General features: G+C 36.6%; 1 long non-coding RNA gene across 2 annotated transcripts; it reads right to left on the bottom strand.

The window, feature by feature from the left end:
* Positions 1-320: 320 nt before the first annotated feature.
* On the bottom strand, positions 321-10,585 carry LOC308190696. 2 transcript variants are annotated; one of them, XR_013947457.1, is made up of 4 exons: positions 9,950-10,585; positions 6,193-6,271; positions 2,417-2,499; positions 321-517 (listed from the first exon to the last, which is right to left on the bottom strand). It is a non-coding gene; the product is annotated as an uncharacterized lncRNA (long non-coding RNA). The 2 variants fall into 2 exon arrangements; XR_013947458.1 differs by lacking the exons at positions 321-517; positions 2,417-2,499 and adding an exon at positions 2,567-3,876.
* Between the last annotated feature and the right edge of the window lie 240 nt (positions 10,586-10,825).

The following is a 10,825-nucleotide window of genomic DNA, read 5'->3' as shown; positions in this document are numbered from 1 at the left end:
GAGCCCAGAACAGGCTTCTGTGCAGCTCATAGCTTTGTCTCTTTGGCAATTTGAGTGTCTTAGCAAGCTTGCTAACAAACCTGTTGGTTGTGCTGTGAGGCTGGCCTGTACATCACTCATTCAGTTGCATGAATTTTCTCAGATGAGCATGGGATAAGGAAAGAAAACAACAGATGAATACAAAGAACTTGACAAACTTAGAAAAATAACTAATACTAAACTTTTTTTGCCTTCATCTTTTATTTTTTTCTTAAAGCTTGCTTTGTTATATCTTCTGTCAGCTTTCTCTTTTAATTCCATTTTTCCCTACATAATATGAGAATTGTTCCTTATTTTCTATCACATTTTTTCCTTTTTCCTTTTCTCTCTTCATCTCTTCTCTTCTCTTCTCTTCTCTTCTCTTCTCTTCTCTTCTCTTCTCTTCTCTTCTCTTCTCTTCTCTTCTCTTCTCTTCTCTTCTCTTCTCTTCTCTTCTCTTCTCTTCTCTTCTCTTCTCTCTTCCTCTCTTTCTTGCATTCTGGAGAAAGAAAAATTATAAGTACATGCATAGATCCTAGATATAGCAGGGACTTTCATTAGTGTTTACTTAAATTAAGGAGGAAGCTTAACAACAGTTCTGGGATGTCGGCTGCTGTAGCAGAGAGGATCATGTAGGGTACCAACATCTGTCTTTGCCCATACTTTTAGGAGACTGCTGCAATCTCAAAATTTCTTTTTGATGTGACTTTGGGTCTCTGTTTTAAACAAAAGGGCTTCTGGAACCAAAAAGTGGAAGAAGTAGGAATAAAAGGATTTCGTTGTAGACATCCTCACTTGTAACATTTCTATTTCATGATCGTAACACCTAAAAGCTTCATTTATGTAACAAACAAACAAACAAAAAATAAACATAATGTAGAAAGCTTAGGTCATCTCTTATATTTGCTCCACAGCAGATATTTGGTACCCATATGCTGGTAAAATACTAGTGTAGTCCTCCAGGCTACCTCTTGTGCCTCCACAGACTTTGTAATTGAATCTGACCTAGAAAACCAGCATCTTCTTGTCACTGAGATCTCCAAAATGTAAAGCAGGGCTTCAAACAAAGGAATTCCAAAGTGAATATAATGAAAATATTATATATGTATATTGCTAAATTTCAGCATGGTCTCCTATAAAACCAATAATTTCATATGTTTTTCTATGCTTGCAGGCTTCAGCCATTTGGTGTAGTAATAAACATCCCCAAATCTTATGTCATTGATTGTTTGGCTTCAGTGATGATGAAAAATGGAAAATAAAATGAAAGAACCTAAGCCTTGTCTGAGATTTATTTGGAGACTGTTTGTGAAGCATACCTAGCTTTTCAAACTTATCATGGCACCTGACAGAAGTGACACATTCAGCCTTAGCTATGTCTAGTTTATCTTGTCAGTGTCTGAAACAGACAGGGGAAACCTTTCAATGTTGTACTTCATAAAATTGTAACCAGACTGATAAATCTGTTTATTTTTCCTTTAAATATGCCCTGGTTTCCATAACAGAGACAGCCTGCATGTATGCTGATGAATGGTTATTCTCCCATCACAGACCTTTATGGACACATTGCCAAGAAGCTAGTTTTATAAATTCCTCAACTTTTTTTTTCTTTTTTTTTTTTCCTTCTTTTCCAACACCTGAAAACTTGCAACTGGCCTGGCTTGAAAGCTGCCTTGGCAATTTTACTAAAGCACTTACTTTGATAGCTAAAAATGACCTTGAAGAATGATTAATACTGTGTGGGGGTTGATGACATAAATCTGTTAAAGTGTGCCTGATGTACAGCTTCACATGCAAGAATGTTATAGCTATATTCCTGTACTAACACAGTGACATTGAACAGACTGTAGCAGATATAAAATCTACCAAAAAAGGAGCCCCCCGCACCTCCAAAGGGTTTGAATTATTTTTATGAATTTGTTACCAACAAAATGCTTCTGGTTAGAGAATATAAACTTAATGAAAAATAACAAGCAATGGTCTTAAGGCACATTGGGACATACTGTCTAAATCACAGAATTCCAGTGGTTGTTACTGAGAATGCAGGTACTTGACTCAAGAGTGAAAAAGCTTACTCTTTCTGTACTGTACTGTTTTTAATTTTTTTTTTAATTTTAATTAATTTTTTCCCTTGTTAACAAGGGAATAAAAGCCCAGATCATCCTCTGTCTTAAATGTATCTGTGCAAATTTGTCACTTGCTAGCCATTTGGGATGTACATACTGAGAAGACATAGGTTGATTCCTTTTTAACCTAATACATAAATAAATCTAGTATAAAATCATAAAAGAGAGAAGGAAAGATATGCTAGACTGTTAAGAAATTATATAACATTGCTATCCCTAATCAGAGAACAGGTTTGCTTTATTATTTTACTTTTACAACTGTGGGAAATTACCTGAATAATTAGATTTGCAGAGGAGCAACTGGGGACGGTTTCTAGTGCAGAGGTCTCAGTGGTAGCTCTTGTTGTGCTTCATCCTGGGAAATTACATTAATGGTCTTTTTCCTGTGTATTGGTAATGAGTTTCTATCAAACACTGCTTTATCACAGAGTGATTTCTTTTGCCTTCAGAAAAATTTTGGATGGGCTGGTAAGGGGGAGACAAGTATCCTAGGAGTACTTAAAATGCAACACTTTATGCCAGGTCATTTTTCCATCGCACAGATCAGCCAACACACTTCCATTTACAGACTCATCCCTTTCACCAGCTCCTGCATCTGCCAGCGTTACAGGTTTTCATGGCTGCACAATGCAGCTGAGCTGGAGAAGCCTCCAACTGCAGTTTTAACAATAAAATAAAATAAACATTCTCAGCACAAATAGACTATTTTAGTTTCCATGGCTGACAGTTTGGCACCTTTCACAGCACTAAATTAACTTAAAACATTCATCACTACACATGCTTTGAGAGAAACAAAACAAGTACTAAGTAGGATTTGAGACTTGGTAAACTTTCTACTTAAGATGAAACAATCATTTAAACTGACAAGAAAAGGCTGTGAAAACAACTCAGAAAAATAACATTTCTATTTAAGACTCGGCAAATATTAAGAGAACAAGTAGTGGTACTAAAACCAGTGTTGTGCTCTTCTGTAAAAATAATAAAAAAAAATAACAAGACTGATTTAAGTGAAACTTTGTAAAACCATTCTGCATCCCAGCCTTTCCCAAACCAGATCTTTTTATGCCAAGTTTCAGCTTGAACCATTTGTTTGGTTTTTTTTTTTAAGGAAATCGTTCCTTAAAGTATGAGGATTATATAATGAAGTAGTCATATCTTAATCAGAAGCACAGTGACGTGTCATTTTTTAATAGAACAAAGCATAATATAAAAAACATTTGAGTGCAGAAAGAATGTACACATTCTATTAAAATTGCAACGTATGCAGAAACTTAAAGAACCTTGATACAGTAAAGTTTTAAATCATGCTACTGTATCCATATCCCAGGAGATAGATTCCTACAATACAAAACTAACATTAAACATTTTTGTTAATGCTTAATGCTTACTAGCCTGGCAAAAATCTTCATATGGTTTTATGGGAGGAGAAGGTAAAAAGCCATTTGTTGTATGTTTTTGTGAGAAGTAATAGTTCATAAATTAAAGGTAAACATAGCAATACCTTTTAGAAGATGAATTTGTGTGGTCATGACAATCCACACACATTTTGGCCATGTTTAAGATTTTCCAAGTGATTCAGGCTAGGTGGAAATGCTCCAATAATTTTGTCTTTAGTACACTGATATCAATTTTTAGAGAGCTTGTTGTGCTTTTGGTGGAAGGAGAGTCTCAGCTCAGCTTGCTGAAACTGCATTCCTCTATAGTACAGATGAATAGTATGACTTATCAGACTCTAAAGAAAAAAAAAATCAAAAACAAAATTACAGTTTATTTGTATTAAAACATAGGTAGATTTCCAAAGTAGAAACTACTAATAAGCCCATGTACTTATCACAGAAGTTAGTTTCACTGAAGTTTGAAAGCAATTTATCACATTCATGTTCATGTTGCTTGTTGCTAGGATTTTTAATTTTATGTTTATATTAGAAATTGAAATGAAGGTGACTAGCACTGCTTTCATTCAGCCTAGAATTCTTCAGGGGTGCATTACAAGGAGCCACGGATTTGGATCTTATCCTAAATTCTGGAACGTGACAAACACACTTGGAACAGAGAGCTGAAAATCTGTTTTAAAATGTGTTATGATTTTCCAAGTTCAGATATGAAAAAAGCAGGCAAACAGAATGAACAGTGAAAAATGTAACTAACAAAATTGTTTTTTCAGTGTTACTAAAGTGCTAGGGCTATTTCACGTATTTCTGTGCCACTGATAATACGAAACATTTATATTGTTAAAGAGAAGGATACTTTGTCTGAACTGTTCATAACACCTTTTTTGACAAGACCCTTGCATTTGGCCTCTTTTGGCCTAACTTGCCTTTCCTGTGATTCTTGTCTTAGCCAAAATAAAATACCCAAATATGTGGAGGTTCTACTTCCTCTATACCATCTCCAAACCCTGAAATATAAAAAACAATTTGAGAGCCAGACAGAAAATCCTCTCAGATTTTTTTCCAGAGCCTAAAGGTCACTACTCTGACAGTCTTATTCAAATAAAGCACCAGATTCACACAGTAGCTTTAATTCCATCTTGCAGTAGTGTTTGATAGAGAGATTTGTGTGGGTTTATATTCTGTTTTATCTGACACTTCTGTCCAACCTTGCTATAATCCACTTCTTTCCTAATCGTTACAAAAAAAAGAGAGAATTTATTATAATCATAGGGAGGAAAGAGAAATAATAATAAACAGTGACATCTGTTCCTAAGTTTTTCTTTTCTCTAAATTTCTCTATTGCTGCACTTTCCTGTATGTTTCTCTTTCAGATTAAAACAAAGACTCTGTATTTTTTTTTTCCATTCTATAAATTTTATATTTTTGGAGCCAAGAAACAGAAATATATGTTGCTGCTGCTTCTTGTTTTTTTTGTTTTCCTTTGTTTTTTCAAGAAAACAAAGTAATACAACTGTGTGGTGCCATGCAAGATAGACTGAATATCACTTGGTAATTTTTGACTGCATTATTGAAACCATCGTTAGGCTAATATTTCCACTTCGCTGTTGTACATCTAATTTTTACCTAAAATGCTGTAAAATCTCAATTTTGTGTCACTTATTTAATATTACCTCTCTTTGGTCCCCCTCAGGAGAAAAAAATTTGAATTATTTTGCCAAGTTTGTGCCAAATCCAGTCCTCAGATAATTTGAGAGGTCACTAGGATTACCCAGATCAAAATAGAACATTCAGGTCATAAAGGAATCTAGTCTATCTTTTAAACCAGTCTTATTTCATGTCAAGGTTTTAGTTTTGATCCTTTCACTTTCTGTTTTTTATCCCCATGATGTTACGCTTAATGATGAGGTCCTCAAATCAAATATCCTCTTCCTTCACATTTTTCAGCATTAGGTTTTGGGTGGACTGCCTTTTGCACAAAACCTGTACTATGCAGAAATATTCCTCCCGTCTGTCAGGACACTGTGCCACTTTGATCTAGCCCACTCAAACTGTCAAAAAATGTCTATTGTTCAATGTAGATGGGTGAGAAAAAGCAGTAGCTGGTAGAAGTCAGCCAACAATTAAAAAAAGATAAATAAATCTTCTAGCTGGGAGTGGATCCACTCTCAGTAGAGGGCAGCACTGGTACCAGTAAAATATAAACTGACCATAAATGGCTTGCCATATCGTCTTGCCAAATGAGTTAATCAGCCCCTTATAAATCCAAAGCAATGAAAGATAAGTAAGCCTGGAGAGGGGCTTCTGAGTGCATTTGTACAGGGCACCTCACACATGTTCCACCCGAGAGCAGCGTCAGTTTCTAAAGGTCTGGTTTGTGAGCACCCAGAGAGATGAAGTAGCATAGATAGGAAGAAGTCTCCAGCAGCAGAGATTTCTAAATAATAGATGCGTTAAATAAATAAAGTGGTGGGTCTCTAACACACCACACACTGTTCAATCAACATTAATCCTATCAAACTGGGACATTAACTTATAACCAACCCACTTAGGAACAGCAGGAGTCTTCCAGTATTGTCCTTTCTATGGCTTTACATCAGTAATCATCTTGTCAAAGTTCAGTTTGCTCCAGAGGCCCCATATTTTCTAATACTTACTGAACTCCACTGCACCCCAGTGTACGCTTCAACACCAGATCTGTGAAATTAGAGGGTTTCCAGCTTCAGATGTAAATAGCTAGGAAGAAAAAAAATGGACTAAGTCAATTACAGCCGTCCCACCAGGCCACCAGGGAGGCCTGCTGCTATTATCCACACCAGTAGCATTCAGCAAACTATCCACTTAACTGGCTATAATTTTAAAATCTCCTTCCCCATGAGACTGGCTGTAAAATCAATATGTAACAAAGCACCAACCTTTAGCTCCACAAACACACCAGAAACCCAGTGAGAATACTACATCTAAGCTAGATTTTGAATATGGACATCAAATGTCCCTGCTTCACCATTACCACAATGCCTTGGTAACAATTTATTTTGGACTGTACAGGTGAACAGAAAGCATGGCTCTAGCCATATCCCCAGCCAAGGGCTGCAGACAAGAGTGCAAGAAGTGGACTCCATCACTTGTCCCTGCAGGGCACACTACAGCCAGCTGCCAGTGCTCCTCCGTGCCAGGCATTTGTTTGTTGCTGTGGCAAGCTGACTTTTCTCATTGCTCTCACTTTTCCATTCCCATTTAGACTTTTCTCTTTAAAGAAAAACCATTGCTTTAAGAAAGAAAAGTGTTTTTTTTTTTTTTTCTTTTCTTTTCTTTTTTCTGGACAATACCAGGTTCCTAATTGCTTAAACACATGCAGTCCTGCAGGTCTCTGACCAATATAACTGACAAGCAACCTTACACATATATATAACAAACTCACCAGGTTTTAAGTTAAAGTAAAGTGAGAAAAACTAATTGGCTGAGGGGTAAGCATAATAAATCCTGGGGAAAAAGCGTAGCTGATCCCATCATAAAACAACCAGAATGAGAATGTGCTACATAATAAACTAAGTGTTACTGTTTTCCACAATCACTCAGGCCCTGCATTTTGATTAATTGCAGATTCTGAATTACTGAGAAAATGGCAGTTAATTACCCCTAACACCTTTGCAGGAACAGCTTGGAGGGGACTATGAAATTAGCACTCTGAAGTCTGAGTTAAATATATCATTTTAGCTTAATGGAATTTAATAATTGTAATTCAAATGCATGTTGCACAAAATTAATAGCTTTTAATACCAAAATACCTTTATTTGATCTCTCCCATATTTTATGCACACTGACATTTATTGATTTCTTCTGAAATAACCATCACTTCCAGAAGCCGGAGGAGAAACTTAGGAGTGTGCATGTCAGGCTGGGTATTACTCAGAAAGCAGTGGTTATGACCAAAGGCTGATGTGCTTGTCCTGACCGCTTGGCTGGCTCTTTTTGCCTTGTCTTTAACCCTCTCCCAAGGTGGTAGTCTCCAGATGTGGGACTGAAGGGTCAGGCTGTGATTTTCCATCAGAGCCACTGTGGAGAGGAGCCAGGCTGCATGGGACACACCAGCACCCTTGGTTGTGCCACCAAGGTGTGACCTCAGGGTGCCACCAGCAACACTTGCAAGGTTTTGCGACTTAAAATGGTGATGTTATCAGTAAGTAGGAATCCTCTGGGGTTTAGAGAGGGAGGCTGCGGTAAATCCCACTCATTCCACAGCTGCATCTGTGATGGCCTAGGAATTACAGCTGGCCATGGAAAGTTTTATGGAGATTTTTGGAAACGCGGGGTGCACTGAAATCCCATCTTTTTAACAAAACCCACTGGGTGGCGCTAGGCTGTGCACCCCGCAGCTGTAAAACCTGATCTGCAGTTCTGCTCCGGTCCAGCTAAAAACTGCACGTTATTCATTAAATGATAATTTGTTTGGACGTGAGGGAATAGAAAAATAATATCTGATGTCTATTTACAGTTTGATAGAAATTAGAAATGAATAACTAGGCTAATAAAAAACATATGCATAAGAATTATCAAATATGTCAGTTTAAATAACAAAAACCCTCAAGGTGGTTGGATTGTCTGAAAAATATTGTACTAGATTTTACACTTAGGAAAATCCATTTACAAACTTAGGAAAAAAAAATAGAAAAGTGTGTTATGGTACATCAACATGTCCAAATCAGGATCACATTCACACAGTACTGAATGCTTTTCAAATTCAGGATTCCTACTTACATCTTGGCTGCAGAAGTTTTGCAGAGTCATCGCAAAACCAGACACATTATTTTTGATACCTGTGTTATCCTTTCAGTTCTCAGTTAAGGAAAACATTACAAGTCTTTAAAATAAAATTGCTTCCATGTCTGAAATACATAAAATGTTGGATGAGGCCTGGATTTAGGTCTCTTAGTTCAGAAATAGTATCTGTGTTATGTGATACATTTGAGCAAAGAAAAGAATAATAATTAATTTAGAAATAAATGAAACACAGTATTCATCCTGCAAAATCTGTGTGCAACTTTCAGCAGGGAAAACAATGCAGTATAAGCAAACATGCAAGCCCAAAAAATCCCCAAAATGATTTGCTTACACACATATATCTTTGAAACAGATGGAGTAAAAAATCACTGAGGGCTAAAAGAGGACCAATGTTTAGGAATATTTAGGGGTATATTATACATGTAAGCAAGTACATACACAGAAAAGTGACAAAGTTTAAGATTACTTACCAGGAGTAAGAGTCTTTCAGAAAGGTATTTAAAAAGGTATTGTCACAAAGGGTGTCAGATACACAGGCTGTATTTCATAAGTTTTGAAATTTGCAAAACATATTGACAGAAACATAGGGATAGGGAAATATATTCAGTTTTATTCCCAGACTTACTTCTGAGGCTTACATAGAATTGTGCTAGTGGAAGAGGATTTATAATTTGTGTGTCCAAACTCAAAAGACCACATCAGAGTCCCTTTACTTCATAAGCTTCTCAGGTTTTGTCAGCAGTAACTGTCTTGTCTACAAACAAGTATAAACTTTTTAGGCAAAAGCCAACAATATCTTTCACCCCACCCCCCCACCTCCCCTGCCCCCCATCATTTTGTAGATAGGACTGGTCAGTTTGGTTTTAGGACCTAAATTCTTAGCTAATTTTGATTAGTTCCTGTTCCTATCCCTTGTTTCTTCCTTGTTGCTATTATTTTTATTTTATACCTGTTTTGAAGACTATTTCTCCAGGTGTTATAAATTCAATGGCGGAAAGCACTCCTAAAGTACTGTGCTCCTAAAGTTGAAATAAATATTTTTTTTTCAAATATGTGTTGTTGGTTTGTGTTTTTATTTTTTTTTCCTTCAGAACCCAGAGATGAAAAATATTCACAGATTAGCTGAATAGAAGATATATATAAATTATTCTAAACTCATTTACATTTCATTGACTCTTGATTATGCTATTTTTTTTTCTTCAAATTGAATAGAGCAGTTTACATTGTATTATATGAAACACAGAACAAAATTAAGACAGTTAAAACCAATTTAACTTATAGTGGTATAAAACATTAAGGTCCTCTCTTTGGGAATCCATAATCTCTACTGCAGATGATAACCATTTTTCAATGTTATTTTTTACATTAGTTTAGAAATTACATTGCCCTACAGTTTGCAAAATGTGGGCTCTGCAAAGCCCCCTCTTAATGTAATGCCACTTTTTCCTTGTGATTCTCCAAAGGTTAAGAATTGATCAGCAGCTTCTGATATGGAAATGGAGAATTGTTTTGCCCTGTATGACACGTAACATCGTTTTTGCTGACTATGCATTTTCCCGAGGATCAGATGCCTCCCAAACACCTACTCAGCACAAAATCAGCTATTGTTTAAATTTCTGTATGCATTATTACCTGTCCACAACTCCAGGTGAGAGACTCATGCATTCCCCTGAGGGAATTGCTGCACCCAAGCCCCTAGCAGAGGAACGGTCCATCCACATCGGCGACTCTGACACAGACAGACATTGGTCCCAGAGACTGGTCCTGCCCTGGGCCTGGCAGCACATGAAGATATGCTTGCTCTTGTTGCTCTTCCACTGACAGCTATCAGTTCAAGCCAATAACATTTTGATCCACTCTTAATCCACTGCTTTGTTATGCTGGGCCACTCCCTCAACAGAAACTCTCCTTGAAAATTTGGCCCATGTTTTTACTTTCCTCTCAGAATATACATCCATCATGCACTCTGTAGGAATGCCCATCTTTAACTAAAGCCTTAAAAGCAGAACACTGTAGAAATATATATATATTTTTCTGCTGATAATGTTAAATCTTTGCTGTACACCTCATCCTTTGCAAGTACTAATCTTGAAGTGTTGCATTTAATTTTTTTTTCCATAGTTTATTCAAGCTAGAGGCTACCTCTCATGTCAGGTGAAGATACAAATGAAAATCTTGTACGAATAAATGAAGTATTCCTTAGCAAGTTGTAAAAACAACAACAAGAACAGTTGGTAAAGCAATCAGGGTTCCAAGCTGAAGCGTACAGCAAACACAATGACCTTAGCCTTTCTCTTTTGATTTATAGCAATGTTGGAAAGTAACTTAACTAGGTGCCACGGGGCTTCAAGAACAGTTGAGTTAATGTATCATCTAAATTTTTATGGATGTTAATTAGATTAGCAATTTGATGTTGAGACTTGCAGAGGGCAGTGGGTGTGCTCTTTTAAACTCATTCCTTCAGACTGAAAATGCAGGAAAGATGAAGCCCTACACTGCAGAAACTGG

The sequence above is a fragment of the Anser brachyrhynchus genome, assembly GCF_964034855.1.
Source record: "Anser brachyrhynchus genome assembly, chromosome: 2".
NCBI lineage: Eukaryota > Metazoa > Chordata > Aves > Anseriformes > Anatidae > Anser > Anser brachyrhynchus.
This window is presented reverse-complemented; position numbering and strand designations above follow the sequence as displayed.